The sequence below is a fragment of the Myodes glareolus genome, chromosome 20 (assembly GCF_982192425.1).
Source record: "Myodes glareolus chromosome 20, mMyoGla1.1, whole genome shotgun sequence".
NCBI lineage: Eukaryota > Metazoa > Chordata > Mammalia > Rodentia > Cricetidae > Myodes > Myodes glareolus.
Window position 1 is genome coordinate 32,873,454 of NC_142045.1, and position 26,016 is coordinate 32,899,469.

General features: G+C 45.5%; 1 protein-coding gene and 1 long non-coding RNA gene across 2 annotated transcripts in view; one reads left to right on the forward strand and one right to left on the reverse strand.

Moving 5' to 3' along the window:
• The window catches only part of Maml3 (mastermind like transcriptional coactivator 3), a 431,416-nt gene that overhangs the window by 21,670 nt on the left and 383,730 nt on the right, over positions 1 to 26,016 (forward strand). The window lies entirely within an intron of this gene.
• Positions 385 to 13,781, reverse strand: LOC125393927 (uncharacterized). Its single transcript, XR_007230011.3, has 3 exons — positions 13,456 to 13,781; positions 12,194 to 12,298; positions 385 to 696 (listed from the first exon to the last, which is right to left on the reverse strand). It is a non-coding gene; the product is annotated as an uncharacterized LOC125393927 (long non-coding RNA).

Genomic DNA, 26,016 nt, shown 5'->3' on the forward strand with positions numbered 1-26,016 from the left:
TGACGTCTCTCTTGCTCAGCTCCATTCTAACGGGAGAGCCGGTAAGGAAGTGTCTCTCCCTTTCTCGGGCCTCCCTTTCTGTTTGTTTGTTTATTTGTGTATTCATTTTGTTTTATGTGTGATTGTGTTGCTTGTATGTATGTCTGTGTACCAAGTGCATGCATGGTGCCCGTGGAAGTCGGAAGAGGGCATCGGATCCCTTTGGATTTGAGTTTTGGATGGCTGTGAGCTGCTATGTGGGTGCTAGGAATCGAACCGCTCCTTTAGAAGAACAAGTTCTGATAGCGACGGAACCCCCCTCTCCAGCCCCTTCTTTGCCGTTCTTAAGCTTCATACTTCTGAGGCATGCATGTCTATACAGGGCAATTAAAAGCTGTAGAGCAGGGCCAGGCGGTGGTGGCGCACACCTTTAATCTCAGCCCTCGGGAGGCAGAGGCTGGCAGATCTCTTGAGTTCAAGGCCAGCCTAGTCTACATAGTGAGTTCCAGGACAGTCGGGGCTATGGAGAGAAGCCTGGTCTCAAAAAGTGCGTCTAGTCCGAGTGAAGGCCATCATGGCTGAATCTTCTCTGTCTCTACCCCACAGCATAGGTTGCAAACGCTCTTATCCGCTGTTGACATCAAGTTATCACTGCTGCTCCTGAACTTGATGGTGAAGATGGCTCAGGGGGATGAGAGACGGCCACTGAGGCGAGAGCTACAAGGGAGAAAGAGAAGGGGGATGGTGAAATAAATCAAAGCAAAGAATGCTTGCAGACATTGGGATATTGACTATTCATTAGCAAGAATTGATTTTTTTTTTTTTGCAATGGGGAGAGGAAGTGGTTCCCTCCCCACACACTTTTCTTAAAGGCTGTGTGTGGAAGCCCCACTCGGCGTTCCTTTCTGAAGGCATCCATGTGGTTCTACACGAGTCCCAGGCGCCTTGCCCTTCTGCAGGTGCTTCGGGAAGAGGCAGCTGGTGCAGCTGCAGAGGTGGGACCCCCGCTCTCAGCAGAGCACCTGCCCCCGTTTTCTGTTTCCCTCACCCCATTCTTCTCCTGAGGACCGTCACCTTGTGTCCTGCGGTGTCTCACACAAGGACACCGCAGCCTGTGTGGTCTCAGAGGCGGTCTGCCATGCTAGTGGCTTGCCTCCTTTTCCTTCTGGCCTCTTCTCGAGGTTCCCCACTGCGAATTCCCCGGCCACTGTCTCCTTTTGACAGCTGTGTTAATCTGTGTCACGTTGACAGAATTTCCGATGATCACATCTAAACAGCAACAGCGTTCCCGCTGTCAAAACTGCTGTGGCCCTCATGGCCACCCGGGAAAGGCAGTTTAGCGTAAGGAAAAGTGTATTATACGGGGAGCTGGGGACTCAGGTTTACTTCAGGTCTGTCGCTCAAACTATGTGACTTTGATGGAGTCTCTTAATTTCTGAGGACCACAACACTCATGGCTTGATCTGATTGATCTGTTGGGCTACTTTACAGTAAGTGAGAAACCGGTTTGTGGCTAGGGATGACAATTAGTTGGCAGGGTGCTTACTGACGCGCGTGAATCTCTGAGCAAATGGCTGTGAGCCCGTCAATCTAGAGCTAGAGGGGGCAGGGTCAGGAGCTCAAAGGCACTATGGCTACATAGGGAGTTCTAGGCCAGCCTGAATTGCATGAGACCCTGTGTATAGGAAAAAGCAAACATAAACCCAATTTATGATAGACAAGTTTTTGGTAATGTGTATTCAGGCTGTGCTACCGTAAATCCTCAGTGTGTCTGTGTTCTTCTCCACCCCGACCACAGGGAAACAGAACCTCTTACTCCAGTGACTGAGGGTTATATCCAACAGACCATACTTATAAATTCTCTCTTACTCCTTCTCTCCCTCTCTCTCTGAGACAGGGACCATACTTATAAATTCTCTCTTTCTCTCTTTCTCTTCCTGAGACATTGCTCACATAATTGAGGCTAGCCTATGAACTACTACATAGCCTAGGCTAACCATGAACTCCTGATCCTCTGCCTCCACCTGCGGAATACCAGGATTATTGATGAGCACAAAGCCCCTGGCAATACTGTTTTGTTTTGTTTTTGGAACAGATAGTGATACTGGGCTTCACCGCATGGTTATTGGTTGTAGTTTCAAGTCTTCCAGGGCTAGTATCTTCTAGCCCCTTCCCTAGGCCTGCCCACTTTTCTTCCAGGGCCTTAGGGTTTCTGTCCCCATCTGCCTCTAAGAGTGAAGCCAAAACATGCTTGTAAATGCCATTGCTCAGTGATTTGTAGGTAAGCCCCTCCTTTCTGTAAAGGCAAGAAATAGCTCAAGAAATTTATGCTTTTAAAAAATGCTAGTATTCAAAGTGCATCTTATAGACGCCTGCAGTAGATATGACAGTGACCTTCAGGTGGCTTTTCGCTCTCAGTGCCTCACTGGTAGCCGTTTTCAAACAATACTGATCACACCTTTCTTTAGAAAATATGTTTTCTTGATAGAGGGTATTCCAGGCTAGCCTCAAACTTGCTAGATAGCCCAGGATAATCTTGAAATTACTCTCCTCCTGCATCAACCTACTAATGCATGTTTAGAAGGATAAAATTGTGAGTATGGCCCATGAGAAGACATGGAGGGCTCATCACACACACAGGCGATACTGCCTCCCCAGTGCCACTACCACCAAACTGAAGATTATTTTCTTAACAGGTGGGCCAGCACATTTTCTAAAATAGAGTTTGGGGCTGGGGTAATAACTTAGTGAGTAAAATGCTTGTCACACGAGCCTGAAGTCCTGAGTTCAGATTCCCCGAATCTGGGGGAAGCAGTATTTGGTAGTGTGTGCCTGAGATTCCAGAGCTCTACAGTGAGACAGGAGGCAAAGAATCCCCGCGAGCTTCCAGGCCAGCAAGTCTGGCATCTTCAGTGGCAAATAATCAGAGACCCTGTCTCGAAGAGGGCAAGACCCAGCACCCAAGGTTGCCCTCAGACTTCCACACACGGAAGCACTGTACTCACATGAGCATGAACATGCACACACAAACACAGGTTTTAAAAAGTGTCCTACATTAGCATGTTTGTATTATCCCGACAATCAAACAGTTTTCTAAAGCAGTGTGTCTATCCAGCCTGTTCTGAGGACACACACCCTTTCCTGTCCTTAGTGGTCTCCTTTGCCAAACATCCCTCTTCTTTCCAGGATCTCTTTTAAGGTTGTTTTAAGAACATGTATAATCAGCCAGGTGGTGGTGGCGCACACCTTTAATCCCAGCACTTGGGAGGCAGAGGTAGTTGGATCTCTGTGAGTTCGAGGCCAGCCTGGGCAATAAGAACTAGTTCCAGGACAGGCTCCAAAGCTGCAGAGAAAACCTGTCTCAAAAAACAAAAACAAACAAACAAAAAAAGAATGAGTATATTTACAATCCCAACGTCTGGGGGGGGAGGTGTTGTCTCTGACTAAATTCAAGAAAGCTGATGGAGTTTAGTGTCTGTTTCTTTGCTTGGCTGTTACACAGGCGACACTGGGATAAGCTATGTGTCCCGGGCTCCAGCTGAAAAGCAAAACATATGAGGTGTGCCTGCCTCAGTAGCTGTGTGTCAGTGGTGTCTGGCATCTTCAGTGGATACTTGGTTTTCTGTGTGACCAGTACCTTTCCTGCCTCACAGAGTCACACAGCTGTAGCGAGTCTCACGGGGTTCTTTTTTCATCCTAAATGACCAGTTGAGTTTTGGCTCCTGTATTTGGCCCTTCTAGTGGTCTGTTTCTCCTTCTTTTCTATGTTTCTGGTTCAGTGGCTCAGCCTACCATCCCAGTGGTCCCAGAAGTAACCACACAGACAGCTCTGCCTACTCTTTGGCCCTTGCCTCTTGGTGATACATACCACAGTCAGAAGTCATCTCTAAATAATTGTTTCAAGCTACGAAGGGTGTGGCTCAGTGCTAGAACACATTCCTAGCATGCAGGAGGCCTGGGTGTGATGCTCCAAACTGCCTAAAGCAAAAAGGCTCACTAGGGGAAAGAAAGCTCCTGCAAGAATCTCAGCCACGCAAGGACTGAGCAGGACCCTCCAGGTAGAACGCGGGCTTGACCTTGAAGCTGGAGTGTGGCCAAGCGAAGGCTGTTGGTGTGCACAGCATCCAGGTGGCTGTTAGCATTCACCATGGCCTGGAAGGGGTTCCCATGGTCCTAGCCACCTGAAAAGTTCCACGTCAACAGTTCCCGTTTCCAGAGAACTCACATGCCAGACACTGTTTGCAGCCCTTCATAAGGAATGTCCCTTTACTTTTATGATGTCACCCTGTGGCTGTTGTAATTATTATTTCCATTTCAAAAGTGAGGCTAGTGTGTCTCAGAGAATTCCAGTTGCTTGTCCTGGCTATCATAAGTGGTAGACGCCAGTGACATTGCTCCTGAGCTGGTGTGACTTATTACCTCCGATCCCAGGAGGCTGCTAACAGTTTGGGGACTCAGGAAAGTTTTCTTTTTGTGTCACTGGAACAAGGTTGGGGGAAACTCATAGAGATTTCCCCCTAACCCCCAGATTCTGGTTGTTGTTATTGTCCTCTGACTGGTGTCTCTGCTCTAAACTTCAAAGTTGTATAGGTGTCTGTTCTGTCACTGGTCCTACCTGTGGCCTACTTGCTGTATTAGGTCTCATGGTTGGTCCAATCCATCAGTTGCCTCCACTCTTAATGTGCCAATATCAAAATTTTGTTGACGCTTGAACATATACTCAGAGGACCAGAGCAACTGATTCCGAGAGCCAAATCCTGTTTTCATTGTTGACATGTGTGCTCGGCATGAACCCTGAGCGGAGCTGACACTCCTTTAGATGTGACAAGCACCCAGGACATCCACGAGGACACTTGGCACAAAGGTTCCTGTCCAAGTTCAGTGCTTTCTGCTATTTCACTCATTCATGGTATCTAGAACCTTCTGGAGCCGTTGTGGATTTCTTTGCTTCTGTACCTTCTGGGGTAATGAATGCTCACTTTGTAAAGAAGTGGTCTTGCCTTTTCAGAGTTCTAGAGAATTCTTCACAGTCAGCGGTGGGAGGAGCGGTTTTGGGCAAGCTGTTAAGTAAGATGGACAGATGAGAGAGCCAGAGAGAGCGAGGGCACAGGCAAAGGGCCCCAGCAGAGAAGGGAGCAGCTGTCTGATGTGCTGCTGATGTTGAGTGAGGAACTAGACAAGGGCAGTGGCGGTAATTTAATAAGTCGTTTTATGTGGTGGGACAGGAGTTCCAAAGCTTGTCGGCACAGCAGATTGTCATGTCCTTCCTGCTTGGTGCTCAGTGCGCATGTAAATTGGGGAACCCACTAAAACACATGCGTGTGCATGTGTCCACAAGTAGCCGTGTGCGTCTCTGGCTTGCATTCTCGTGCACTCCTTCTTTCATGCTAAAGCTGAGTGTTTTAAATGAAGGTACTTTCCATCTGGGCTCAGTTTCCCCATCGGTAGAATAGTCTCTATGGGAAGACTGAGATGGAATTTGCGTAGAAATTTCAGCGATAATCTGGGTATAGAATGCACTTTCCTGTAAATACAGGCTGTTATTCTTGGCACACCATCAGGATGCCCACTTCTGTGCTTTCTGGTGGTCGGCTCAGCAGGTACCAATGAGAGAGACATGTGAGTCCACATTCTCTCGCATACTTTTCTCTGTGTTATTCATTTTAGACTTAACTACACACTGCTATTCACCATGTGGCACTTGGTGTAGGCCAGTGTCAAGCACTACAACACAACCGGGGGCTTTGGGTGTGTGTGTGTGTGTGTGTGTGTGTGTGTGTGTGTGTGTACATGGACAACACAGAGGTTGGCAGGGTACCAGGAATGTCTGGGTGTGCTGAGACAGATGGAGAAGAGAGATATGGTGGGAGAAGAGGGTGGATGATAGACATTGGGATGCCGGGGGCCTTCTCTGTGGTGTTCAGGACTTGGACTCTGTGATATAGGTGAACGAAAACCAGAAGAGGATTGTAAGGAAGGGGATGGTGCGCTCATTAAACTTCAGATAAGGCACTGGGTGACCATATGAAAGACAGTTTTGAGTCAAAGATTTGGGGGTAGGAAAGAAAGCCGGTCAGGGTATTCTTGAATATTCCAGCAAGAATCATTGAAGGCTTGAAGCCAAGGAGTGGTAGGTAGAGATGAAGGTAAGAAACTCATTGACTAGACACGGGAGGATGGAAAGAAATTGGGGTCACCCTCAGCTTTCCATCATTAGCAACCTAGGAACTAAAAGAGCGATCTTCTATGTGAAGAAGAGACATGTAATCAGGAGCACGCTTTATTTAATGAGCTTCTTCAAGGTATCTTGAAGTAGTATTAGCAGTCACTTGGATGCACAGGTCTAGAATTCAGCCCAGAGGGCTGACTGGCAGGAAGAGGCATTACAGATGCTTGAGGCTTCAGAGCTGATGGCCAGCTACATAGAGCGTAAAGGGAGGAGAATGGGGACAGAAGCTTGGGAAGCACAGGACTCAGTGTGGTTTGGGAGATGAGGAAGGAAGGGTACAGTTGGTCATGATCACCATGACCATGAAAAGCAAGGAGAAGATAGCAACTTCTGTCACAGGACGAAACAAGGACCAAATTCAACTGGGGACTGGCCATCCTTGAGAAGGCTGTAGTGAAGCCAGACTTGATTGGGGAGGACAAACAATGGCGAAAGTCACAAACTAATCCCACACTAGTTCAGAATTGTGAATAATAAAGGGTTATTTATTTAGGGGAGACTTCCAGATCACAGTCCTAGATAACAGTCCTCTGCATGAATGGGGAACAGAAACAGAGTCTAGCAGCCAGAAGTGAGAGCTGGAAGCAAGACAGCAAAGCACACACTTCACAGCTACATTTATAGTATAAGAGACCACGCCCAAGTGGGCTGGTATCTTAAAGGCTATTATCTGAAGGGGCAGAAGGAGCTCCCACAGCAGACAAGCAGGCATAGTGGGAAGGAAAAGGAACCAGGAGGCAATCTCACATTCCAGGAAGGTTCCCTTCAAGGGGTGGCTTGGCTTTTGGGGACAGGAATGTTTTGCATTTCTGTGGTCTTATAGTTCTTGTTATTGCAACATGCATCTCAACCCCATGCACTTGTTACTCTCTGGAGATGAGATCTTGCCCTCCAGGGTACTGCCAGGCTCAAGTGTTATTGCTCATGATAATATTAATCTTTTATCATTATCTTAAAATAAGATCCAATAAATCAAAATCTGGTGTTGCATCATTAAGACTTGTACCATCTCCTGTACCTAGGAAGGAGTTGTATGAACTTGTGCATATACATACGTGAATATGTGTAATGCAGTTTGAATGCTTGCAAAGAATGAATATGATAAATAAAGTCCTATGATCACTAACCTCCCTTCCTCCCTCCCTTCCTTCTTTTCTTCCTTCCTTGCTTTCTTTCTCCTTCCTTCCTCTCTCCTTCCCTCCCTTTCCTTCTCCTTTCCTCCTCCCTCCCTTCTTCCCTCCCTTTCTTTCTTTTTCCTCCCTCCCTTCCTTCCTTTTTTCTTCATTCCTCCCCTCCCCCTTTCTTTTTTGCCACTAACTCATGCTTTTCTTTCTTCCACCTTCTAAGGATGGGAATTATAGGTTTGCACCACTATGTCTAATTAACTACCAATCATTTTTGTGGTGAAATTTTCATTGTTTCAAAATACATACTTTAACAGCTACTATTTTTTATTTTTTAAAATGCTTAATTTATTGAGAGTTGTCCAGTGTATGTATCTTAGTATTAGTTTCTGTTGTATTATGTGTAGAAATGTGTTTTAGTAAAACACACAGGAATTGAATGTATTAAAGAATAAGTTAAAGTTGAACTTAATTAAAAAAAAACAAAGCCAGGTGGTGGAACTTAATTAAAAAAAAAACAAAGCCAGGTGGTGGTGGCACATACCTTTAATCACAACACTCAGGAGGCAGAGGCAGGCAGATCTCTGTGAGTTCGAGGCCAACCTGGTCCACAAGAGCTAGTTCCAGGACAGGCTCTAAAAAACTACAGCGAAACCCTGTCTTGAAAACCAAAAAAAAAAAAAAACCAACAACAACAAAAAAACGAAACAAAACAAACAAACAACACCAAAAAAAACCCCCAAAAACAACAACAACAGCAAAAAAACAAAGCCATTGCTTAGTTTCTTTCATTAAAAGACATTAGAAAACAATTATTCCTGTGAATCATTTCTCTTGAAAGAATTTGTGCTGTATAGGGTGTCTGTGTAGACTGAGGATTGGCCATGGGACTTTCATAAGCTGGAGTCATTCTGTGATTATGGTGCTGGAAACTCTGCTATCTGTGCCTTGGACTTTCTTGAAGTAAGAACAAAATCTATCCCATGTTTTCTAGGAGTTACTAGCTAACTGATTCAACTTGGAAAGAAGCCTGGGATTCCTGAATTTCAAAATGTTAACATAAAATCCACATTACCAGCCAGGTGGTGGTGGTGCACGCCTTTAATCCCAGCACTTGGGAGGCAGAGGCAGGTGGATCTCTGTGAGTTGGAGACCAGCCTGGTCTACAGAGTGAGTTCCAGGACAGGCTCCAAAGCTACAGAGAGAAACCCTGTCTTGGGGGCGGGAGGGGGGGAGAGATCCACATTGCCTGTTGTAGGGCGTGTGTGTGTGTGTGTGTGTGTGTGTGTGTGTGTGTGTGTGTGTGCGCTGGTTGACTGTCTAGTTCAAGGCTTGTGTACTTCAGGACTGCATCCTCAGCCCCAGCAACTCACCATTAAAGATGAGCTTAGGATTCTGTTCTGTGATTCTTGCTCTGTGATTCTTGCTCTGCGCTTCTCAGGGGCAATTTCTGTTTTATTTTGTTCTTGAGATAGGCTTTCTAACTTAGACTGGCCTCAAGCTCCTGTTGTACTAAAGGATGACATTGAACTACTGACCCTCCGATTTCCATCTCCCACGTACTGGGATTACGAGTATGGGTCTCCTTGCTCTGCTAATGGGGTGCTGAGGTTGGGACACAGAGACTTATGCATGCTAGGCAAGAATTCTACAATTGAGCACACCCCCAGATTCCGAAGAAAGGCTTGTGTGGGTCTTTGGGCCCTCAAGAGAGCTTTCCTGATAGATGTCACTGTCAAGTTAAGAGACACTTGAAAGTGGCCGAGTGGTCGCCTAGCCTAGCAATTCTCCCAGGCCTGCTTGGTCAGCGTTACCTAAGGAAGTCACACTGCTGCATTAAGAACTGGGAGCTGCCTTCGGAATCTGCTAGAACCACACAGAAGTCAGCTTGGGCTCTGTCATGGGTGTATCTGGGAGCCCATCAAGAGGGGGGTGTCTCGGGGCTGGAGAGATGGCTCAGTGGTTAAGAGCATTGCCTGCTCTTCCAAAGGTCCCGAGTTCAATTCCCAGCAACCACATGGTGGCTCACAACCATCTGTAATGAGGTCTGGTGCCCTCTTCTGGCCTTCAGGCATACACACAGACAGAATATTGTATACACAATAAATAAATAAATATTAAAAAAAAAAGAGGGGGTATCAGAGGTTGTATGAGCATAGCGTCTATTTCATCCCTACGGGAACTGACTTCCTGGTGCTGACCAGTGCACTACAGAGCACATGGCGTGGGGCTCGAGACACATGCTGCAGGCCGGTCATGGTGGTGCAAGCCTTTAATCCCAGCACTCAGGAGGCGGAGGCAGAGTCAAGCGGATCTCTGTGAGTTCGAGGCCAGCCTGGTGTACAAAGTGAGTTTCAGGACAGCCAAGGCTGTTAATGCAGAGAAACTCTGAGAAGAAGGAGGAGGAGGAGGAAGAAGAGGAGGAAGAAGAACAATAACAGCAACGACATCAACAAGACACATGTTCCAACAGCCATAAGATGACGTGGAGAGAGCTGATGCGATCGTAAGGGTCTGGTGGATGAAGAAAGGACTGTCTCTTAGGAAGGAACTTGGACTTGAACGTTTGAGAGGAGAGGGTGATTGCTGGCGTGTGTTTAAAGATCTTGGAAGCCCAAGCTTTCAAATTGGGCTGTTCTTAAAAACTGGAGTAAGTTTTTCATTTCCTGCTCATTACGTTAGGGTTGACTGTGAACCAGAGCAAGAAGAGCGGTCCTTGTTTTGGGGCTGCCCAAACTGGCCTGGTTTCACCCCAGGAAACGTGGTGAGGTGTCGGGGTTCATCCCTGTCCTCTGCCCCTTTGTGCCTGGGCCTTCCTCGCTGCTCCCTCATCTGGTATTGTGTTGTTGGGAGGATGTAGGCCGTCTCTATGCGAAAAGAGATGGGAAGTCTCTGGAAGGTGCTGTTTCCTCCAAATTGAATATAAGATTTTTTGGCTGTGTGAAAATGACATCTCATTCCCTTCTAAATGATGGGGAAGCAGTGTGGGTTGCCAGCATGATGCTCCCTTTCAGGTAGCCAGCACTCTTTTATACAGTAGCCCTGAAGGAGATTCCACAGACTCAATTAGACTCAGGTGCCAGAAAATGGAAGCTATAGAGAAAGTTGAGAGGAGAGAGGCTGGAAAAAAGGGAGGGAGACGCATATTCAAACAAGTTGAGTCATTTCTCACCTATTTCCTAATCTCTTTCTCCCTCCCTCCCTCTCCCCACAGTTGCGCTCTTCAGAGGCCAATGTGCTTGCTATGAAATTGAAGCATAATTTTGCAGACATAAGAAATTGTGTACATTGTCATCTGTGAGTTCGTTCTCAAATGATTCTGTAATTAATTGTATGGTTTATTTGTTGTGTTTTTGTTTTTGCTTTTCCCCTTAAATAACCCTTTTATTTATCGTAATTCCAAACTGGTGTGGGATTGTTTTGTGACTTAGGCCTTCACCAAGACATCGGTTCTGAACCCCTCTTTATCACACATCGTTATGTGTCTGGATGACAATGGCCATTCCTGGCGTTTCTCTCTTCAGTGTATCCAGCAGCCAGCCTTTCAGGACAGCGTTTTGTCTGTAAACTTAGCAATAGGCAGGCACTATGAGAAGCTTAAAGTTAAGCCAGTCCCTCAGGTGGAATTCAGAGTTTTAGCCCAAAAGATTTCCTTTGATACTAGAAGTACTTTTTCCCTTAAAACTACTGTGTGTTTTTTTTTTTTTTTTAAAAATAATGGCTAAAGACCACGGCCTTGTAACTGGCTCCCAAGGATGCTGGAGAGTTGTAAACTTAAGTTTTCTGTAATCTTCAGTTCTGGGAATGAGTAGGCTGCAGGTAATTTCAAAACAAAAGGGCCGGTTAATAACATAGGCTGCATTTCTCTATGAGAGGGGAAAGATTTAAGGAAAAACTCTTAGATTGTGGCTGTGACCAGTCTTTATATGGGAAAAGATTAATTCTGGTGGACTAACTACATCTAAAATTAGAACTGTGGGAACAGGATTATATGTAACAAAATGCAAGAGATTAATGTGTCTGTGTGCGAGTGGATTGCGAGGGTGGAGAAAGGAAAATATGAAATGAATATCCAAGACGGTATCAGACAAGTGCAGTTCAATTGATTTCTGTCTTATGTGAGACTTCGGTGGCTGAACCTTCTTCTCTTCCTGCTTATGGGCTCTTAAAACTGTCCGCAGTAGCATCTTCTGATGGCTTTTTAGAAAGGATTATGTCCTGACAGCCACTGTTTTTTTCTGACTGACAGAATCTTGAGGTTGACCTAATTAGGTGAAATTTGAAAACACCCTAATGCCACACCTAGATTTGGACTTAAATTCTGTGGGAAATACAGTTATAGCTTTTTTTTTTCCTCAGTTAGTAGATCTATGAAGGGCCGAGGTGTAGCCAAGGGGCGGAGTGTGTGCTTAGCATGCCCCAAGTCCTAGGTTTAACTCCGCAAATTTTAGAAAATTAGAAAATGTATTAGGTCACCTTTATCTGAAGCTGTGACTGTCAACCACTTTTCTTCATAACAAATCTACATTATTCCCATATCCCTTGGGGAAAATAATTGGCTTGGTTTGAATGACAGCACCTTGAATGCCGGACCCTAACCCCCCCCCACCTCCCCCCCCCCCCCCCCGTATCCTTTCCTGGTGTTTGATTCTCTTTACCTGGAATAGTAGGCAGCAATCAGCAATATAAATCCTGCCCGTAGGAATAAGTTGGGGCTATCGGGAACCATCCCAGTGTAACATACTCTCGTCCTGGCAGGAACTCACTCTTTCACACTGGGACAGAGTAGAGGTCCTTCAGGGAGATGGTCATAGTCATATTCTAATCCCCGACCCTCACCCGTGGTTCGGTTGATACTCACGTGACATCTGTAATACGGTAGACTCTACGACGCAATCACATACTCAGTGACTCATTCCGTCTTCAGAGCTATGCAGGGAGGTAGGGATGTTGTCAGCTGGGGAAACTGAGCAGAAAGGAAACTGTGTGTCTTGACTGACATTCTATAGTTAGGAAGTGGAAGACCTCTCACTGGCACCCGGGAAGCCTGGTTCCGTATTTCGAATTCATAACTATTTATTATTGTTTCTAGAAGGACCTCACGAATGCTAGGCAAATGCTCTGTCACCATCCTCTGCCCCAGCCCATGGCTAGTATTTCAGAAGACTGAGTATATTAGGAAAAATGGTTAAAAACAAACCCTTAAATGTTTAGATGTACAGAGGTCCACCTATCTTTCTCGGTGACTATCTAGCTGTGGAATGAAGAAAGGCTTGCTGTGGGTTTTTAACCTAAGATTACCTAAGAACTACATTGAATTGTCTTGTTTTTTCGCAGAAAAAAAAATCTCTTTTTTTATGTCGAGAGAGAGAGTCCGTGACCCACTGAGCATGTTTGGAGGGCAGAGGGCACCCTGTGGGAGTCAGTTCTCTCTACCATGCAGGTCTTGGGAGCAAACTCAAGTAGCCAACCTTGGTGGCAAGTGCCTTCACCAGCGGAGCCCTTCCCTGGCCAGGTAGCTTTCTTCTTGAATGTGAACTAGTGACCTCAGATGTGTGAGGCATGCTCACAGAACCTGTTCTGCTTCTGTGCTAACCTGAGACGCTCATACCTCCACCAGAGACCTCGCTGGAAGCTCTTAACTTGTACCTTTGTGCCACTTGGAGAGGAAAAATTAGATTAAACCAATTTCTGTCATCTGTCGACTTAGGTGTATTTTTGTGAATTTCTAAACGAAATGGTAGAAAAAGACTTCGTTCTAATTGGGAATGCCTTGCCTTGTCACCTAGGAAACACCTGATTGTTTGGTTAGGGAAATATTCTGCAAATCAGAGTTTTAAAGGCTTATATTAAGAATGCGCATAAAACATAAGGCTACATTTAAACCCAGCTTTAGTTTTAGAAATCAGGTTTTTGTGTGTGGTCAGCAGATACAAGTAAACGTGTAAATGGAGAAGCAGCTTCACCAGGAAGACAATAGCCCATGTTTAAGAAAATTCACAGTGTTTGGATCGCTGTCATTAGGCACACAAATGTTTGTTTTCAGGCTATGGTAAAGGAAATCGAAGATAATGGCCTTCCCCCTAATTCCCATTTTGGCTTGTATTAAGATCTAAGACTCACCTCAGTTCACATGAGACAGATCCCCATTTTGAAAACAGAATGTAGAACTTTTTAATTTGGGGAAGGAAGACACGGACCTTTTGTTGTTGTTCTTCCACTGAAACCCAAAGGCAGCTTGAGCCTGAAACGCTGGATATCCTGCGCATGCGCCTCACCTGACACAGGTGCCCAGCGTGGCCGAGGGTCCTCGCAGGGGCCCATTGGTGGGCTGTGCAGCTACATGGTACCAGATGGGAAGCTCCTGAGCTTGCTAAAAAAATCTGCCCTGAGAGTTTGTCATTGGTCACTGTCCCTTGACACTTCTTTACCAGCTAAGTGCTACTGATTCAATTTGGTCGACTGTGCTTAGCTTCCTTAAAACCTGCTGCAGTTTCGGTTGAGTAAAGCGATGATTCATTTCCTGCCCTGTGGGGTGTCAGCCAGCTCTAATGGTTTTGTCTGCAAGAGCCTACAGCTGCCCAGGATGGAGGGAATGACAACTTGGGCAGCCGTGGGGCTGGCGTCTGGGCTTAGACGGACCACTGTCTTTCAAGGCATCGGGACAGCATTGAAGCCAAACAGTTGCTTCGGCGTGACGATCCGTGTTTAGTGTTATCGCATCCTGCCCTTGCATTGAAGCAGAACAGACTGCCTCTTGGTTTCTCACGTCCCGCAGTCGCACCAAACATGCAGGGAAAATATTCTCTGCGCGGGTATCTTTCCCAGGAGGAGATGTGGGCAACACTGTAGGACTAGTTTTGAGTAAGGAACCCCTACATTCCCTGGTGATCCTGGATATGGGATAAAGTTGACTTGAATAGATGACAAAAATCAAACAATCCTGGGAGTATAGTATCGCTCGATTAATTTGTCTGAATGTTCATAATTTGTAGCTACTGTAATACACCTTTTCCTTTCTTTTTTTTTTGTTTCTTTTTTTCTAAGACAGGATTTTGTTATATATTCCTGGCTGACCCAGAACTCACAGAGATCCACCTGCTTCTGCCTCCCAAATGCCACCATGCCAAGCAGGAACACAGCCTTTTATATCAACAAACAGAAAGACACTGGGAGTCTTATATTTAACCTATCACTACCGTATTTTTATTTAGATTTTTAAGTTTTATATGGAGTTGATTCTCCTTCCACTTCGTAGGTCCCTGGGGTCAAACTCAGGTGGCAAGTGCCTTTACAAGCTTAACCTTCTTGCTGGCCCATTCTACATTGATTAATTAAGAATCATCCTTTGGGGGGCTGGAGAGATGGCTCAGCGGTTAAGAGCATTGCCTGCTCTTCCAAAGGTCCTGAGTTCAATTCCCCGCAACCACATGGTGGCTCACAACCATCTGTAATGAGGTCTGGTGTCCTCTTCTGACCTGCAGACATACGTGTAGACAGAATATTGTTTAATAACAAATAAATAAATATTAAAAAAGAATCATCCTTTGTAAATCTCAAGGAAATATAAAACAATAAGAAATAAAGCCACTAAACCAGTATGTTGCGGATTGGATTTTTAGTCAATATTTGTAATTCATAACTGGCTTCTCCACCACCTATCTTCTAAGCAGGTTAAGCTGGCACCTATTTTCTATCTTTAGGCTGACAGGTGCGTACGTGGTACATTTCAAATGCAAAATTTAAAAGGATTATTGTTGCATTATTAAGATTTTAACTTGGGGCTAGAGAGATGGCTCAGTAGTTCAGAGTACAAACTAGTTCCCAATACCCACTTAGGTGCTCCCAGGGGATCTGGCACTCTCTTCTGGTCTCTGAGGACGCCCACACTCATGTTCACACATCCTCCCCCATCCTATACACACACATGTAATTGTAAAGGAATATATATATATATGTATGTATGTTAATTTCAACTTCACAAAACATTTATTTTTAATTCCATCTAATGGTGAAATTGCCACATAAAAATATGTGCACCTTTTTCAGAAATATTTCCACTCATAAACTGGATACATTTGCATTTTGCACCTGTTTCCTGTTCCAGATCAAGGGGCATTTTATGCATGTCTAGAGTCAGCAAGAAGTGAGCTTGCTTGTGAGTCTCTGCATATCAATCTTGTCATTAGGCGAGGCACCCCCTCCTCCCTAGAGTCATCTTGGTGGGTGCCCCCTCCTTCCTTGAGCCATCTGGGTGGTGTTTTGTTTTTGTTTTTGTTTTTGCCTGCACTGACGTGGGCTATTGTTGATGGAAACATTTGCTTGTGTGTAAAATTTACTAAGGCATATATTATAGTTATGTATTCCTTACTTGTTCGGGAATTGTCGGGGAAATGGCATTGTCCCTTTACCCATAGTTTTATTTTAAAAACTCAAATTGAGAGTGAAAACATTTGTGTTCATTGAGAGAACTTGAGTTCCAAGAGGAAGAAAAACAAACAAACAAACAAACAAAGGATTGCTAGGGGCTTTGAAGAACTCAGAAGTAGCGTGAACTCATGTGTGGAAGTCTTTGTGGGGTAAAATATTGGACTAGAAAAATAATGGATTGGAAACAAAATGATGTTGAAAATCCGTGCAGTACAAACAAGTGCCGACCGCAGTTCCGGCGATGTAGTTCGCCCACTGTGTTGAAGTGAGGTGTGCAGGAGTGGTGAGCTGTGTCAGATCTGAGCTTGGGACTTTTATCCAAATAAGAAAACTCGTCATTGATTGTCCGCACTAACAGTGGCTTGCCCTTGCTGAAGACCTAAGGGTGAAGGAAAGGAAAAGGTAGGTGTTTCCACACTCGTGAATATCAGGTGGAGTTAGGGGTAATGACTGAATTCTCTTTGGATCTGCTAATCATGGCCTGGCTGTATTTTGCAGCAAGAAACGCAACTTCTAAAGGTACATTCTACAATGTTTACAGACGGAAAACGATGAGTGTAATTTTCTTTAATGTAATACAGGAAGGGAAAATAGGTATTAAACATGGATGAGGATATGTAGGCCAGGAACAAAACTGGGTAATGGGGCCTTATTACATTACTCTGCTGACATAGTTGAACAACAAAGGTTTCAAAAAGCAAACGGGGGCGGGGGGCTGAAGAAATGGCCCAGAGGGTAAAACGTGCTTGCTGTGTAAGCGTGAAGACGGGAGTTCAAATCCCGTCCGTAACTCCAGTGTGCCTATGGAGAGACCCTGGCATGCTGGCCTCTGCTGTGCCTTGAGCCTGCTTCAAGCAAGGTGAAAGGGGAAGACTGGAAGATCAATACCCCAGGTTGTCCCCTGCCTTCCATACGGCAGGTGTTTGCCTGTGTTCGCTCTTCTCCCCCGTCTTTCTGTAGCTGTCTCTTTCACACTCGCATGCACTCACACATATAAACACACACACAAAACCACAAACACTAAACTTACTGAGTAGAAATTCATCAGTACTTTATCAAAAATAGTTAAGGTTTTCGGGGAAGGAAACACCTAAAAATACCGGAGGCTTGATTGCGCTGTAATTATGTGCAGCTATATGTGGTTTATGATTTTATAACCTAATAATATTGTAGTTTTATTTTAATTAAGGTAAGCCTCTACCTAGGTGAAAGGAGAAAGAACTCTTGCAGTTTGACACGAGTCTTTAATTCAGCAAATAGGTTTTGAAAGCGCCCTGGATGCCGGGCACGGTAAGTTCACAGAGGAGCAGGATGGGGCCCCCCCGACTGACGTCCCTGGGGCGATTGGTCCAGGTCTGTCCACAGTCCGGGGGGCAATAAGGGCTCTGATTGGCTTAGGGAAAGTCTGTGGGAAGACAGAAACCAGAGTGATTTCATTCTGCTTTGGAGGCAGAAGCAGGCAGGTGAGGGCTGCCGTAGAGGGGCTGGAGATTGTCCGTAATTACTGTGCACCGAGAGAAGTGTAGGGCCCCCCCTAGCAGAGGACGTGACAGAGGTGTGTCCGGTGTAGGAAACAGCGGTGGCCATGGCACAGACAGAGGGAAATGAGTGGAGAGAGCGGGGCTTGTGTGCTGTGAGTGTGGGGAAATGGGGAGTAGCTGGGAGAACAGGAAAGTACAATAGGAATGGTCGGTCTAACCCCTTGTCAGAGAGCAGCATGCTAGCACCATCAGCCCTAGTCAAACTGTACTCCATCTGACTTTGGATAAGTTTGTCGCCCTACCTAATTGAAACGGTTCTGGGTGTTCTAGCTATAGCTCTGCTGTACTCGGGTGCAAGGCTGGAATTCACAAACAAGTGAACTTGACTGAACGGCAGCCAGCCAGGCTCTCTTCCCCATACCAGTGTTCCCAGGCTTTGGTGGAAGTCCTTCTTGTTTTCCTTCTTGTATTGACGGCGAGGGTTGTACTGGAAGCCACTGAGTAGCAATAGCCTTGATATTACGTAGTGGAGAAGAACCTGGGAGGTCTGAGTCATCCAGGCCAGCTCAGGGGCCACATGACTGGTCCTACCGAGGAAACAGTCCCTGGCTGTCAAGCCCTGGCATCCGAGGCCAGAAGCTGAAGTGCTGAGCGGAGGTGGGCTTTAACCAGGGCCTAAGGGAAGGGTGAACGTCTGGCTTGCTCACTCACAAGCTCTGGGAGGGACCAGAGGGCCTGCCACACTTGGCTTTTCATTCACAGTTTTGCCCCTGAAGGGTGGAACACTCACTACAGGAGGAAACCAGACTCAGCTTGCTTCTGAACTTCATGTGGAAGTTCTACTTTGTCGTTTTCTGCTGTTGTTCTGAAACGGACATAGAAGTGTTCTCTCCCCAGCAGATAAGTCACACATGACTATGCATCTCTGTGTAAAATGGGACCACGTGCTGTTTCGGGGAGGAGGCAAGCTGCATGTGGGGAATAATTTGGAGAGGACTCGTCCCTCTTGGAGACACCGATCTGAAATGAGCCTTTGCTATGGTTCCCTCCAGGACTGACTTGCCCTCGCCATCTTGTACCCTGGCTCTGCCCTTTAAGCTCCCTGTTAACTCTCCCCCGGTCTGACCTTTAGCTGCCCTGTGACCTTCACAGCTCAGCTATGTGACCAGTGACGAAGTCCAGCGATCGTAGGTCTGGGCACATCCTTCGGCTGTCTCTGCAGATGGACTCCTCCATTCTATATTGAAGATGTGAATAGTGAAACTGACATCGCACTCTTGAATATCTTCATATCATAGCCTTGGAAGGCATCACGTTAGCACTTTAAAAGATGCAGACCGTAACCCGGAGGAATGGCTATACTCCTGGGTTCAGGCAAGGAAAAGACAGCACGGACCCGGACTACCTTTGTGAGCTACAAAGTGGAGTGAATTGTCAATGGATCAAGGGGTCACGGGCCTGATTGATTGATGATTGATGGGCTCCTACTGGCCAGATTGGGAGATGTGATTATCATAATAGATATTGTAATGGATTAATAACCAATTTAGTGAAATATAAATCCCTAAGTTCATACGGATATAAAGTTTGTAAGCGGACTTTTCTTTTCCGCCCGCCAGTTCCCAAATAACCAACACGGAGACACTCCACATCTGCTCGGAGACACTTCTGGCTCTGCCCTTCTTCTTCCCCGTGTCCTTAGTCTGGCTCTCCCTTTTAACCTTATCCTGTCCAGCTATTGACCTACCGGCTTCTTTATTAAACCAGTCACAGTGACATATATTCATACAGTGTAAAGGAATATCCACAGAAGCTGATAGAACAAATAAATGGGAGTTGAGTGCAATTATTGAGAGCCGGTAGTAAGTATAAAATGGAGCAATAGAATTATGAAATCGTCGGTGTGTGCAGAATTGATAAGTGAGTATTTGATGAGGATCAAAGCATTTACAGAGCTTCACAATATCTACCCACAGATGACTTTTTAATTACAAAGGCAAATTTAATAACTTGATAACAGGGGAATCTGGAAGCTAACACTTTAGTCAAATGATCCAACTTAATTTCACCAGTATTATGTACCTTTTTGGTTTGTTTGTTTGTTTTTGAGACAGGGTCTCTCTTTGTAGCCTTGGCTAGCCTGGAACTCACTATGTAGACCAGGCTGGTCTTGGAGTCACAGAGACCTACCAGCTTCTCCCTCCAGAGCTCTGGGATCAAAGGTGTGTGTCACCATGCCCAGTCATCAGGTGCTTCTTGATAGGACACACTAGGCAGGTCATAGACATACTTCTGGGTTATTATAAAAGAAAGAATAACCTTCATCTACTCATGATGAAAATGACGGACAGACCCAGCCAGAGGGAGTCGTTAAAAAGATCAGATTGGAAAAACAAAGGAATTCTGAATTTGGCCAGGGCAATGATGGCCAGGTTGCACAAAAGCGCAGATCAAAGAAAAGATCACATCTTTTCTCGTTCTATTAGTTGTGGGGCTACAGATATCCCTAAGTGGGGGTTTTGGAGCCAGTGTCCAAGTTTGGTCTTGGAACAAGAATACCCTTTCAAGGTCAAGATTTCAGAAGACGTTATTGAAAGGTTGACATACGTTGGGTCTCCTTTCATAGTGGGGATAATGGAAAATGATTTTGCCAGTGGCAGCTTGAGCCCCCAGCTTTGTGCTATCAAGACATTTATATTTATCTAGTCTTTGTTATCTGACTTTTTGTTGTTGGTGGTGGTGATTTTATTTTTACTTTTATTTTGAGACCGGGTTTCTCTGTGTAACCTCCCTGGCTGACCTGGAACTCACTTTGTAGATCAGGCTGGCCTCTAACTCAGAGATCAGGCAGCCTCTGCCTCCCAAGCGCTGTGAGCAAATGCACTAGCTTTGTTTGTGAAATTCCACTGTCAGGGAGACATATAAAACCAGATGAAAGTCACAAATAATTATACTAATATGTTTCATTTAGTGTCAAACTTGGCAGAACTGGTTGGAATGTTCTAGACTTGTATTAGCTGATCTGAGCAGAAGTGGCTGAACAGCATGTGTGTCTGTAAGCCCCTTTATCCACCATGCCCTGTAGAAGATTATGTATGTCACCTTGGCTGGAAAGATGGCTCAGTGGGCAAAAGGACCCAAGTTCATTCTCAGCACCCACTTTAAAGTGAGCCTGGTGGAGCAGTGCACACTTTTAATCCTAGTGCTGGGTAGGCAGAGGCGGGCAGATAGCCTGAATTTGTTGGCTGGCCAGCATGGCACATTGCTGTGTTCCAAGTAATAGTGAGAGACCGTGCCTCAAAAACCAAGGTGAATACCAACCTGAGGAAATATACCTGAGGTTGGTTGACCTCTGGCTTGTACACATATGCACATACATATGCACCTGTGCACACACGATCTCTCTCTCTCTCTTTCTCTCTCTCTCTCTCTCTCTCTCTCTCTCTCTCTCTCTCTCTCTCTCACACACACACACACACACACACACACACACCCCTATTGCATTTTCCCATTAGGTGGTTCAACCTCAGGTTCAACTCAACATTTTTTTGTCTTCTTCTGCCGCAAACTCTGATATCAGAGAGCGGTAAGAAGGCTGACAATGATGACAGGGAGGATACAGCGGCCACCCCCACCCTCCCACTCCTCCACCCAGCCACCAAAGCCAGGTGTTGTGGGACGAGGCTTTCAAAGGAGGCGCTCCCGAGGTTTGCTGTATGTTTGTAACACCATGTTTAATACATTTAGCCTCCCTAATGTCAGTTCGTAGCTGGGATGTTTTGACAGCTGGTTACAAGTTTTATGGTTATGGTTTGTCAGGTTTAGCCATAAATATAACATGTCAACCGCATTCTGACAGGCACGTAAACACTAATTTAAGAATTCGTTGTTTATGCTTAGATTTTTTTGATCTTGCTTTTTGTCCTTTTCGAGATTAGAGCTTCTTTTACTATTTGAATTTGCTTATGTTTTCTTAATGGAAGTATTTTCTTGTTAACCACCAACTAGAGAGCACTCCGTGTAACTTTCTTGGGTCGTTAATGGCCCTGGCTGTATTCCTTTGAAAATGACAGGAGCGAAAGAAGCGTATAACTCCCTTTCTTACCGTGGTCAGGCCACCTGCACTACTGGAGGAGAGTTACAGGAAGGGTTATCTCACCCTGTGCCCTTTCGTCCAGTTTTTTTTTTTTTTTAATTCTTTGGAACTTGCTTTGCAAGTCCATGTGACTTTTAATGTTGCTTTAAATTGAATTCCTATTTCCTCTAAGCACTTCTTTCCTAAAGGTTTTCCCACAGAAGTGTTTGCAGGTCAAAGGTCGCTTTCAAATACAGTTTTCAAAAGACTCTTCAGGAAGACAGGGTTGTACCCACCAACAAGAATGAGCCATACTGGGTGTGAAGAGTGGGACAGCCATGCAGGGGGAAAAGGCACTCTCTTGGGCAGCCTCAGCGACTTGCAGGTCGCTGAGTGTCGCCACGCCCGCTGCCTGAGGTCCTTGAGGGCTTGTGATCCCTGTGCCGAGTTGTGTCGGGAAAGGTTACTGTCTTATTTCCTGACCCAGATTTTTCCAAACCTTCAGATGAAAGTCAGTGAGCCAAGGCCATTCTTGGAGCTCTCTCACTGGCTGGGGTGTCCCCAAGGCTACGCACGCAGGGACAGTTCATGCAGCCAGCTACGTTTATGGCAGTGGCAGCCTTCTCTTTCTCCCATCCTCCCCCCGCTTTCCACTCAAGGTTTCTTTTCTTTTCTTTCTTTTTTTTTTTCCTTTTGCAAAGCAGCCATGTGAGAGGGATAAAATAATTTTGAAGAGCATTCTATGGTGGGAATTTTGACAATGAGTAGAAGATGGTAATTACTCTTCCATTAGACTCAGTGGCTTTGGACAGATAAGCTGCATTGAAACGGGTGACCAGGGTATGGGATCATGGATTGTCTTTCACTGTTGTCATGGCGACAGTGATGCAGGTGGCCTGTAACTGCTGGGCTGTCAGATCTTATACATCAAACTGATGCTAAGTGAAAATATGTTAGAGGCATTGAGGGAAATTTGCTCGCGGTGTTTACAGGATCAGCCGGAGAAAAGCTAGCCTGGTCAAGGAAAAGGTTTTTCCTAAAGCGCTGCTTGATGATGCTAAGGAAGCCAGGGTTTTTACTTTTTTATTAATAAGATGAAAGTGGAGTATTAAAAAAAATGGTTTCCGGGTGTTGACTGGCTGCATACGTATTTAAGATTATGTCTTTCTGTTTCCTTCTTGATCTCATGTGATCATGCAGTGGCTCAGAAGAGGCAAGGCTGCCAGGTCCTTCAGGGTCTTTGCTCAGGCTTCGTTGGCCTGTGGTAGGACATCGGCAGACCCTGAGTTGTGTTTTGTCAGTGAGGGTCACTGAATGGTGGCCGGCCTAGTAAGGGTTCTTTACAGGAAAATCCAGTATGGCGCTCATAGCTTCATCCACTAGATCTGCACTCTACTGTGCACACTGCATGGAATGTGGAACACACTGAGCCCAGGAAGGGTTTGCCTTTTGTCCAGCACAGTTGCAATACCTCCCCCAGTCCCAACTTCTTCATTTCTTCCTGCCTCTTCCCCATTTTCTTCATGGCGTTTCTCTCCTGCTTTAGGATCAGTGAATGTCTAGAATTGAAACCCTGCAACGTTAACAGATTAGGGCCTGGCCTCTGGGAGTGTGAGAGGCTGCGTCTTGACAAGTCAAGACTAACTTTATACTTCTCAAATAGCCATGCAAAGATTGAAAGAAGACAAACGTAGAACTTTCCATTTCCAGGTTACATTTGAGGAAGAAGAGACAGTAAAACCAAAAAGGAGGTCTCGATGGCAGAAACAATCTGTTGAGAGTCAGGCAGAAGGGGTGAGGCAGTGGGCACCTCGAAAGACCATTTACGTTAGACAGTGTGGCTCCATTTTCAGCTGTGTTTGTCGGTAGTCAGTTTAAGTTAGAAAGAGGTGAATTCTCTACATTGCATTGGAGAGTAACAGATCAGAGTATTAGCGATTAATTACAATCCACCCCATGTGCCCTGGGCAGGTGCCAGTTGGTGAGTCCATTGGGGCCTGTCAATCAGAAGGCAGTTGATTCTGACCTTGGTTGAGTACCTATTGTGTGTCAGGCAATCTGATTGTTAAGTCTTCAAAAAAAAAAAATCTTGGAAAGGAGGTTACCAAACAGGACCAAGATGCAATATGGTATTCCTGAGTCCAGACTCCATACTGCCTTTTGTATGTAGGGCTTTAGAGTCATACAGGCTGCACCCTTGCCTTCAATGAACTAACAGTTTGGTTGGAAAGACAACAAAGTGTTTCACAGCTCATTAAGTATGATGGTAGACCCAGGAATACCCATCAGGAGACATGGAGCATCGAGAGGATCTCAGGAGAGATAAAGTTGGTTATTGGGTGGGGGAGGAGAAGATCAGTGGCTAATTGGAACGTCAGGGGACCATGAAAGGGAATTCCAGCATGAGCAGATAGTTTGAATGAAGGCCCACCAAAGGATTAGATGGTAGTACATCCTGGAACAATGTGTGTGTGTGTGTGTGTGTGTGTGCGCACGCGCGCGCACGCACTTGTGCATGTCTGTGTTTATGTTCCCACATACACCCACATACACATTGGTTTGGGAGCACTGGGGCCTAAGAAAGGCTTATACAGTGCAGGGCTAAGTCTAAGTCTAGTATATCTTTGACCACATTGGGGACTGGGGATTCGAGCCCATGCTTATGGCTTTACTTCTGAGGTCTAACAAGCTCAGGTTGCTGACTTTCATGTGTGCTTCCTCTATGGCTTCCTTTTCTGGTTTTCTTTCCGTTTGTGTGCCTTAGTGCCTTCTCATCCCTCCACCGTCATCTGGGTTTTCTTTTTTCTTTCTTTCTTTTTCCTTTCTTCATTCTGTGAGAGGCTTATTTCCTACTTTAGGAGACCTATTTTGTTCCTTAGCCTGGCAGATGTGAAATAAAAGGAATTGCTAGGCAGAACAAGTAGAGAGCCGGTGGCCCGTTCAACACAAATTCTGGGAGCTGAACACTGGTCCTCTTAAAGAGAAATGCAAGCTTTTAGCCATGGAGTCATTTCTGCACTCATAGAAAAAGTGTTACCGCATGGTTTATACCACCGTGGAGACGGCCCCGTCCATCAATACTGTTCATACCTTTCTGCTGTGTTTCCATGAAGACACTAGTCTTCAGATCTATTTCAGAATTTAACCCCCCCCCCACCGCTGTTTGCTCAACCTTGTCTTCTTTCAACCCAAAGGAGCCAGTTGGCCCTCAAGCTGTGACTGGTTGCTGGCACTTCCCAGATAGTCGCGACAATTAGTAAGTCCGTGGGTAAGGAGAGGGTAAACATAGAGCTGTGAGGCCAAACACAGTGAACAACACCTGGAATCCCACCCTTAGGATGTTGAGATAGGAGGATTACTGTGAATTTGAAGCCCACTGATAGTACTTTGTAAGACCCTGTCTTAAAAAACTGTAACCAAACTAACCAAAAAAAAAAAAAAAAAAATGGAGCAATGAAGCCGCTTAAAGTGTCAAACCAAAGTTGGGTGGTGGTGGTGCATGCCTTTAATCCCTGAACTTGGGAGGTAGAGGCAGGCGGATCTCTTTGAGTTCGAGGCCAACCTGGTCTACAAGAGCCAGTTCCAGGAAGTGTCAAGCTAAAAAGTTGGTGCCCTCTATGTGTTTCCAATGGTCACATCACTAAAAAGTCAAGACCTAGCACTTCAGCAGTGCTTAAAATGCTTTTTGCCCCCGCCTTTTCCTAGTTTTATATAAAGAAACCAGAGTTAAGGTCACAGTGGTAAAAGTATGCTTTTCTTGGCTTTTATACTTCCCTTGTCTGCGTGTATGTACACACACACACACACACACACACACACACACACACACACACTGCTCTTCTGCTGAACTAGGACAAGGGAGTCCTGATTTACCATACAAACCATGGAAGGAGATTTATTTACTCCGGATCTCCCGGAGTCAGTGGCTCAGATATGGGACTGCAGGAGCTTGAGAGCGGTGAGAAGGAACAGGCTCTGTGACCATGGGGACTGTGCTGCAGGATCTGTCAATCTAGCTGTGCTCCAAGCCAGGGATGCCTAATCAGGGAGAAGGAATTTCAGAGCAAAACAGGAAATGGAAAGTTAATCTGAGCTTTCTCCCTCCCCCAGTGTGTTTACATGTTCCAGGAGGGGCCCCTTTTAAAAAAAGAAAAGAAAGTTTGCTTTTATGAAGAAATATTCCGGAAAAAGAAAAAAAAAGACAACAAGGAATTCCTTCATTTAAGGATGACTGTCCTGAGCATGCGGCCTGATACGGAGTGTTGGGATTATTTGTTGATTAGCAGCTAATAAGGACCATCAGAAGCTCGGAGGCAGAAAAACAGCAACAGTAAAGTCTAGTTGGAGTTTGGACAGTCATAGCTGCTTCATATTCAGGTGTAAGCTTGTTTTCTTGTTTGTTTATTTATTTGGAGATAGGGCCTCCTGTATCCCAAGCAGACCTCAGACTCGCTGTGTTGCTGAGGATGCTGAATGCCCATGGATGCCAGGCAAGCACTGTGCTAACCGAGCTATATTTCAGCCTATTACAAGTTTTTGGTTTTTTTTTTTAACGTTATTTATCTATTTGTTTATTTTTGTTTTTTTCGAGACAGGGTTTCTCTGTGCAGCTTTGGAGCCTGTCTTGGAACTCACTCTGTAAGACCAGGCTGACCTCGAACTCACAGAGATCCGCCTGCCTCTGCCTCCCTAGTGCTG